Raw genomic sequence first — 9,422 nt, 5'->3', positions numbered from 1 at the left:
GATTTGTTAAATATTGAGCCAAATTTGGAGAAAAATTACCTTGGTACTTTGAAAGCCCTCAAAACTGGAACTCAGCAATAATGTTTTAAAATTTTTCTCCTTGCACTCCCACTTTAAGTGCTATTATAGGAAATATTTGTAAAGGATATTTCAGCTACAGGACTAGTTAAATAGATCCATTACAGAATTGCTATATGCCAATGTTCAGGATGCCTCTGAAACAAATGGACTCATTTTCTCAAATGTTATGTTTAAGTCTCAGTGAGCTCTCGACCACAGCCCCAGTTAAGATATGGCTCTTCAGTGTCTTCTCTTAGTTTCCTCTGTAGCCTTGATCCTACAGAGATTTATGTTTGTGATTAACTTTAAGCAGGTAAATAGCCCCTCTGATGGTTACAGTTAACATTGTGAGCATCCTTTGATGGGGCTGATGCTGCCTCAGCCCCACTTTTGTGGGTGCTACTGCCAGATGTGCACAGTTTGGGCTCAGCCAGCTGCACAGACCTGGCCTAGGTCAGGCATCCTTGCAGCATCACATCTTACCAAGTTAGCCAGAGCACATATTGCACAGCTTTTGTGCCAGTTTCAATTTTATTTCAGCTTTCTGCAAGCTAGAAGAGGATGACAGGCGATATTTTAAGGTATAAAGCCAGAGTCACAGACAAATAACACCAAATGCACATTGAGTCTGTCAGGAGAAGTTAACCTGTCAGCACTCCCTGAAAGGATCTGCATTAGTAGATCAGCTTCACATCAGATCAGCATTTGTGTCATGTGGCCACAGTCTTTCTGACCCAGTATTTGGAGCCCTAAAGCCAGACCTTCTCGCCTGTTGAATCCAGGCTTCAGTAAGTTTAAGACAGCAGGGTGATTGTTTACCTTTGCATGGCAATTCTGCTGGTGTGAGGCTTTAGTGGAGTTTTTTAAAAAGGGAGATAAAATCCTGTAATGTGTAGATGTGAGGCCATTAGTCTTTCCATAGTCTTTTTCACTTAAGAAGGGGAAGGCACAAGATACTGAAGACAAATAAGCAGATAAACTTTTGTAGATGTACATTTTTCCAGTCTTTTCATTGCTTGCACAAACAGATATACATGGGAAGGGGGTGTAAAATGGCACTGACAATACAGATATACTGGGACTTAGCAGGGACAAATTGGTTGCTTTGCATTCAGCTTATCAGTTCAGGTTTCCACTTCAAGCACAATAAATCCCTGAGTCCAGGATGGCATCTCTCCTTCCCTTTACACAGATTGCTCTGCCAAGTCTTGAGCTCCAGCCACCAGGTCATGCCACACCAATACTAAAGCAGGAGTACAAGGGGAGGAACCAGGACCACCTCTGTAAAAGGACAGATAGATCATAGTGCAGATGGAACAACCGAGGGATACACAACTAATTATATGCACAAGTGTGGGGTATTTATTACTGTAAAATGCTCACAAAATTCATAGGCACCTAAGACTTATGATGGCATTATCCACCGCCACTGGAGAATTAATGGGCAGCCTTTTCCCTGTGCTAAAGCAGACAACGGAGGGGGGTACTCTGTCATCCAGAGGTGAGAGCAGGGAATGAATGCATAGACAGTACTCCCCTCTAATGCTAATGGACCCTAGCACTGAGATTAGATTTACACCCTCCCTCTAAATGTACACCAGGGGAAGGCAGCTCCCCCAGGCTGCCTTCCCAACAGTGTGGTGCTGCAAGAGCTGCTCTCTGCTCACCCTGCCTTGTCCCCACTGGCCAGCACAGGCTGTCCTGCTCCCCACATCTGCCATGCCTGGGTTTTCAGAGAAGGACTGCTCACGTTTTCCTCTGGCCAGTACCCCATGGCAGTGGTGAACAGGGCAGCACTTGTGCCTCTGCAGGGTCCCATGGGAGCCCCCAGCTCACTCCTTTGTGTGTACTCACCACCCCACCATGGATGCTGGGCAGCAGCTGGTGCTGCAGTCCTCAGCACTGTGGGAACACCACACCATACTACAGAGGTTTAAGCAGCTCTTTTTTAATCTCAGCTCACCCAAGGAACAAAAGCATGGAGAAATTATCCTTCTTCTCTTCCAGCATTCTTGCTTTGGGATAGGAATGGGATTTTGACCTGAGGAATAACAAACCTAACAACAGGCAACATGTAACTATTGATCTTCAGCTTGCAGAAGGGGCAGGCTGAAGATGTTCAGGAAGACAAAGACAAACCATCAGAAAAGTTCTCATGGATACATTTTTTTATCATGGCTCTATGTTCAGCCCAAGTCCCTTGAGCAGACCCAGTGTTAGTCCCCAGCACCAGCCCTGGAAGGAGCTGGGATTCAGAAAGCACAGCCCTGGAGACAGGGAGGAGCAGGGTGGTGCTCATACACCTCTCACTAACACAGCACAGGCACCACAGAAGGTGAGAGGAAGGACTCCCGGCTGAGGTTAGAGCAGCCTAGCTTTGTGAGCAGCCTTCCCTCCTCCCTACGACTGCTCCTGGGCAACATCACCCCACGCGCGGCGGGAGTGACCACAGGCCTGCTAAAGAACTCCCTGCAAATAATTCACACCAACTTGTTTAAAGGAGCAAATGGGTTTAATTATTAGTTACAATCTTGTCAATAATTATCACCCCATCTGTGGGTAATAAATGGCAGCTTCTCACAGACTGCATCATTAGAGTTTAAGGACACCAATGGGGTGCATTAAAATGCTGAGGAAAGCATTGATCTGGTGTAAAAATGCTCTTTACAAATTACAGACACGGGTCAAGCCCGCTGGTGAGTCCTCCCTCTTCCCATCTGATGCCAGCCTGCCCTCTCCTCTTGTTGTGCATCCTCCCAGTACCCCCAGCTCATGGCTGCTGGAAAGACAAAGAGCCCAGTAGATCACAGGAGACCCAGCCCTTACACAGGACTCTGGGCTTTATAGAGTGAAGGTTGTGCAGTTATGACAGGGCTGGCATAAAGCACCACAGCTCCATCCTGGTCAGCTCTGCTGCTTTATTCCCACGAAGGGGCTGGTCATCTCCACAGCAGTTTTTATTCAATGGGCAATAGAAGTAGGATGATATAAGCAATGTTTCCCAAAATGCAGCTACTTCTAGGGTGGAAAAGCATTCATCATCACACAGCAGGACTTCTTGGAGGAGAAATGACAGCTCCTTTTTTTTGTGGGGGGGTTCATTTTTGGTTTTGATTTTTTTTTTTTCCCATTCAAACTGCAGGCTGGAATATAGGCCGGCAGAATGCAATTATCCGGGCTGGAATTTGGCCAGAATGCTGGGGCTAACAGTCCTACTGTTTCAAAATATGCCACAGTACCCTAAATGATCACATCTTGCAGGATTTGATTTTGCATTTCATCCAAAACAGTGCTGGAAAGTTCATGAGTAAGATAAACAAAAACTAGTCCCATTTATTTCTGTACTCGTTGGAAGTTCAGCCCATAATAGCTCCTAAAATTGTTTTAATTTCTGTGCAAAATGTTAAAAGCAGTCAGTGGTTTTATTCCTTTCACAAATTCTCTGCCACCAGTTTCACTTTTTTTCAGTAAAAAATACATCAACTTTCAGAAGGAGAAGCTTGAGTAAAACAAGATATTTCAATCTGAAACCAAAAAGAAAAAGGGAAGGGGATTTCTTTAGTTTACAGCAGTATTTTAGATGGACCTTCTTTTTTTGTCTAGGTTTTGTTTTTGTGATTCTGCCTGTTAAGACAGACAGAGGATTAAGATAGCTAATGGACAGTCTTTATTGGCAAACAAAACTAACACCTAAATGTCTCTTTGCATGTACAAGTGGTAAACTCTTCATTAAAAAGAGAGCTACATTGACAGAGGCAGACTGGGCTACAACTGAGCCACAGTGTAAATAAACCTCTGCCAGGGCCCGTACAAACACCATCCCTCCCATGCTTGCAACCTATTCCCTTAGTATTAAATAGCTCCAAATGCTCCCTGTTGTTTTGAATGCTATGCAAATATTGGCAGAAGGATGCACGCTTTGTTTTAAAGATGCCTAAGATACAGCCATACCAACCAAACTTTTTATGGAAAGCAACATCAGGACTTGCCGTTTCTCTTTTTACTTCACCAAATGAAAGTTTTCTGGAGATTGAATTGAGTTTTTAGCTGCCTCAGGCTGTGCCAGCTCTTGATGAATTTGGCCAATCATATCCTGCAAAGGAAGAATAGAAAATGAAGAGGTAATTTTGAAAAGTCAAAATATTTCATTTTGTATTTTGGAAAAGGAATCATTATAATTGATTTTTTTGTGTTGAAATGACTTCCCATTGTAAAACACAACTGTTTTTCTAGAAAGAGCAGTGGTTGTCAGTAAAAACACATCTCATTGAGGCTGGAAAAATTAGTGTCCTTCTGTTTTACTGGAATATCTAGAAAAAATTCCACCTTAGTTTAACCAAGGAAAACCAATCCTCTCTTAATTTTCAGCTGGACAAATGAAAGAAAATTAATGATAGGGATATTCAGTAGCACTTTCAGATGGCACAGCTGGTGGGAGCCCAAAAGGAGAATGTGGAACATCTGATCAGCTCTGCAGCATCACCAGCACATGCGTCCTACGGCATCTTCAGTGTCCCTGCTCTCTGCATGTCATTGCTGGAAAATCTCAAACTCTCGCTTATCTCACACATATCAACCACACTTAGATGAACTGTCCCAGTGCTGCCACTGCCCAGCTCACATCTAGTTTCCATCACAACCCTCTCTAGTGCTGAGGGGAATATAAAAAAAGAAAAATAAACTGGATGCGGGAAATTACAAGTTCAGTTCTTAATGTATAGTCATCCATACTCTACTTCTAAATATCATGGTAATTCCTTTGCTTTTCTGAAATTGTAAGTGGATCCTAAAAAGCAGTGTGACTTTTTGGCATCCTATACCAGAAACAAATTATTCCCATGTTGTAATGCATAATGCACAGTGAGGTCTGCATGAGAACTTGAGCTGGCCACTGCACAAACACAATTCCACTGGTGGAGCTTCCAGCCTCATTCATAGTACCTGCTCTTCAGTTTTGTTCCTGTTCAAAACATGCCATGTCACTTAATTGACAGATTCTATGCCACAAGCAGTTTGCAAACACACTTGTTTGAAGAAGATATGCCCTGGCTGATTTGGAAAATCCCTATGCAGTGCATTCAAAATAATTCTGAACTGATTAATGACAAGTTGAGCAAATAGAGGGAATGAAGGCCTGGCACAGGCTGTGGTTAGTTAGAATTTGCTGAGTTCATTCCAACTAATTTTGTACCTTCTTCCATTTCACTTTCTGTAAAATTCCCAGCAAATCACTTTATGGTGAGGGATGTGTTGCAAACCAGAGTGTAATGGATAGACAGAGGAGAAAAATCACAACACATTTAAAAAATTCCCTAGGTAAATATTTGCATTGGAAACTGGACCTCAAGATTCACTGCCTGGAGCCAGGGGTCAAAAACATTACAGGTCCACTCAAAACAAAGGCAACTTGAAACTGGGAAGTGGTCAGAGTCAGTGCAACCTCACCAGTGTCAGGGAACTGTATCTTTTATTGTAGCTGAAGATCCTAACCCTGCATTTGTGCACATACATTCATGGGTGTTCAAATATTTAATGCAAACACACACAAGTGCGGCCACTCACACATTCTTAAAATGTATGTGCATATATTCCTCTATTCACAATGAACTGTTTATGAGCAAGCTATCAAGAAAGAGTTTTCAGTGAAATTATTCAGTGAATGACTTCAAACAATGAATACATTGCAGGAAATGGCGATTGGCTCCAGAGCAATCCACAAGCAGAAAAGAAAGCATAAGCAGTTGAATAAATGGGTGGCTATGAATTACTCATTTAGCTGCATTATCTTCTTGTGGTCCAAATTCAGCAAATGTCTAAACACCCACTTCCCATTAAGAGCATGAATAGTCCCATTGATTCAATAGGGTTATTTTCTCTGCCTTCCATGGGGGCAACTGAAATACTTAAATTTAAGCAAGTGCTTAAAGTGCTTTGCTGAATCAGGAGGTATGTCCACACTGTATATACCTGTGTTATACAGAAGGTCAGATTAGCTGATCCAAGAATCCTTTATGGTCTTAAGATCTATAAATCTATGAATAAAACCAGCCTTTGCTGGAATTGCTTCTCCATAACCTTCCTGAGCACTGAAATTCATCCACACCCCAAAAATATTAATAAAACATTCTGTACTTAACTCTTTTCATATTATACTAAGTACGCCACTAAATAAACCTCTTAATATTCCAGTATATTTTGCAATGAACATTTTCCCGGTACGCTAGAGCGGTTCCTCCTTTTGTGCCATCCAGAACACAATCCCCATGAAATACTGCAGTAAACATTTCTCTGAGTACTACAGCAAACACTACCAGCATTAGCAGATTAACCATTCCACTGAGCGCCATATTAAGCACACGTTTAAATACTGAGAAAAGACGTATAGCCTCCTCTTTCCACTGCGCCTCGTTACCCTGCCGAGATCCATATTTTTCTGCACAGAGCCGACCAGCCCTGCCTGTACCTGCTCTCTTCCCTCCCCTCTCAATGCCTCTCCCTCTCTTTTTCTCCTCTTTCTTGTTTTGTTCATCCTGGACCTATTCTTCTGGCTTGGAAAATTTGTCAGGGGCCAGGAAGCAAGGGATAAAAGGGGGGTCAGAGGATTTGGCACATTGTTCAACCACAGAATCAACAACAAATCTGTACTGTGTGCATAATTCTGCCTCTCTCAGAATTTGCTGGAGTCTCTTGATGGAGAAACACAGGTTAAGAGTGGGTCCCCCTTCCCTGGATCAAAAGAATGAAGGTCTTGACTGGTGTAATTTGAAATTATAAAGCATTGTTTGGATTTTACAGGTGTACTTATTGTCAGCAAAATTACCATGCTCAGAACCTTCAGTGGATTCATCTTTAGCAAGTGTTTAAGAGCCGCTGACTCGTTGCTTGTTGCTGACAAACCATCTAGATTCAACCCATGGTTCCCGTTCAGCTTTTCTCCTTTCCTTCCTCTCTCTCTTTTTTCCTCTCCTTTTTCCTTTTTTTTTTTTTTTTTTTTTTTTTTTTTACTAGCAATTTGATGTTTGATCATTTGAGGCAATGAGGCGGAGGGTAATTTACGTTATCAGGGAGGTATGAGGGGTGCTGGGAACCCAGACGCAAGGCCCATTCGCCTGCTAAAGCGCCATCGTAATGTAATGAGACTCCAGTCAAGTGCAGCTAGTAATGGAGAGGAACATTTCCCATTCATCTGCCTACCTGAGACTCCACCGAATACGACAATAACTTTTGCACGGGAGGAGCAGGGGGGGACACGGTGAAGGGGGGCCACAGTCCCCATGGCATGACTCCCTCTGTCTCCTAGAAAAGCACCACAGCCTCATCCTTTAGACTATTGAAGGAAGCAAATTAACACAACTCAGGAAGTCGCAAAACAGGTTGTTGGAAGACCTTAACCCTTCCCATGTCCTTTCCAGTAGGCACCTGGTCAGCAGAGAGCCCCAGCCTATCTCTTAGACTGAGTCCCCTCCTTGGACCCTCAGCTGTTTTATCCCTCAGGGTAGAACTGGACCCTTGCGCAGAGGGAGCTTGGAGAGAATGGGCCCACCAGAACATTGGGAAAGTGCCTGCACATCAACTGGCAAAAGTTGTAAAAATGAGGAAAACAATTTCCCAGAAGTGCAAGAATGCTGTTTCCCTCTAAAGGGGTTTCTAAAGAAAGACTTTTTCCCTGATCATCCCTAGTCAGCTCCATCACTTCACAAGTGTGGCTTCCTACTAAAAAAACAGAGTTTTGAGAAACACCTTCCCTTTATTTTCAACTGTGGAAAACAAGACATTTGGATTGTATCAAGTTTCTTTTAATGTCATTTTCTAATAACAGTCAAACCCAAACAAAATCTCAAGCCCATGCCACACTCCTAGTGTCATGGATGTCCACCCCTGGAGTAATTTCATGCCCCATGGCTTTGTCAGAGCAGGCTCCTCCTGCGATGCACTCTAGAGAAGCGGATGTAACTTCACAGTGTCCTGTGAGTGGCTGTTCCCATCAGAAGGATGAGCACATTCACCATCAGGGAAACTGAGGCACAGAATGGTGTTCCATGCCATGCCATAATGAATAAAATCCAAGGGTTTGTGCCTTGTCTTTTTTCAGAGAATGAATAGCCAAGGATGAGGGAAGTAAATTCGGTGCCCCCCAAACACCCTCCAAACTCTGCTCCTAAGCCTTGGCCCTTGCCTGTAAAACCTTCCTGGCTGCAGATTCACTTTCCACTGTGCCAGTGTAGACTGGGCCTCCCAGCAGCACAGTCATAAGCATAGCAGAAATACCCACCACCAGCAATAACAATGATCCACATATTCAAGTTCTCACAGGCAACCCTACTACTCTGTACATTTTGTTTGCAAGCTGAGGGTAATTATAGCTTGAGGAAACCTCCTGGATGCAAACAGATCTCCTGGTACAAAGATCTCAATGTATGTCAAGGGGTGTAGTTGGCCTGGACAAGATACAGGGGAAGGAGAGATTAATTTCCTTCAGCGGCCTGTCCTAAGCTTGCTGTTTGTTCCCAGAACTCAGCCTGAGAAAGGGAGAGAGAGGAAAGCAGAGGGGGAGCTGAGGTCTCTCCCTCCCAGCCCTCACCAAATTCCTGCCACATGGACCCTTCCAATTATATCCACGTTTGAAAGGCTGCTGTCAGGATGAAAGGCACAGAGCAGTAATGAACTGACGATTAATTTGCAGTTGGCTCACCCAGTGCGTGAGTGTCTCTCAGGCTCGCTGCATGCGGGTGCTAAATATGACGATGTCAGCAATTGTCAGCCAGAGCCAGGGTTACCCTTAATAAGAGTCTCTCTCACCGCTGCCTGATTGCCTGTTGCCAGCTTCCGGGGGCTCCAGCCCGGCTCCACATCCTTCTGACGGCAAGGGGAGCTCTGTACCAGCCTGGCAGCTGCCAAACTAGCAAGAGGAAGGGAAAAGAAATGACCCTCTCCCCTGGCAAAGCAGCAGGAGCAGCTGCCAGTGCTAACTGCCTCTGCCCATGCCAACTTTGACCTGGGAGAGTTACGGCTTATGCTGGCATGAAAATAGCTCAGGATGCAATTGCACACGTGAGCACCAGCCATGTCTGGGCTGGGATCCCTTGCACCTCCAAAGCTGGCAGCAAATTTCACAGCCCCTCAATCCATGTTAAAAACAAGGCTCTGACTCTCCTCATTCAAGTCAGCATCCCCATGTCGGAGTGGGCACAATGGCCAGGGGCTGTGCCCGACACTGAGTTTCAAGACAGAGCTCTTGCAGAGGAACACCTTCTGCAGTACCCTGCAAACCTGTACTGCCAGCAGCTGGTTTTCAGGTAATGCATTAAGGGTTGATGCAGCCTGACGGGGTCTGGGTCAGGACCTGCTCAAACATCCCTGCC

At 44.4% G+C, this 9,422-nt stretch overlaps 1 long non-coding RNA gene across 3 annotated transcripts; it reads right to left on the bottom strand.

Annotated features, from left to right (window-relative positions):
- Positions 1–584: 584 nt before the first annotated feature.
- LOC310912349 lies at positions 585–9,044 on the bottom strand. Of its 3 annotated transcripts, none has more exons than XR_014590658.1 (3): positions 8,753–9,044; positions 4,007–4,153; positions 585–1,341 (listed from the first exon to the last, which is right to left on the bottom strand). It is a non-coding gene; the product is annotated as an uncharacterized lncRNA (long non-coding RNA). The 3 variants fall into 3 exon arrangements; XR_014590659.1 differs by having other exon boundaries at positions 4,016–4,153; XR_014590660.1 differs by having other exon boundaries at positions 4,050–4,153.
- Positions 9,045–9,422: the final 378 nt, after the last annotated feature.

This window comes from Zosterops lateralis, assembly GCF_965231275.1.
Source record: "Zosterops lateralis genome assembly, chromosome: 8".
Taxonomy (NCBI): domain Eukaryota; kingdom Metazoa; phylum Chordata; class Aves; order Passeriformes; family Zosteropidae; genus Zosterops; species Zosterops lateralis.
This window is presented reverse-complemented; position numbering and strand designations above follow the sequence as displayed.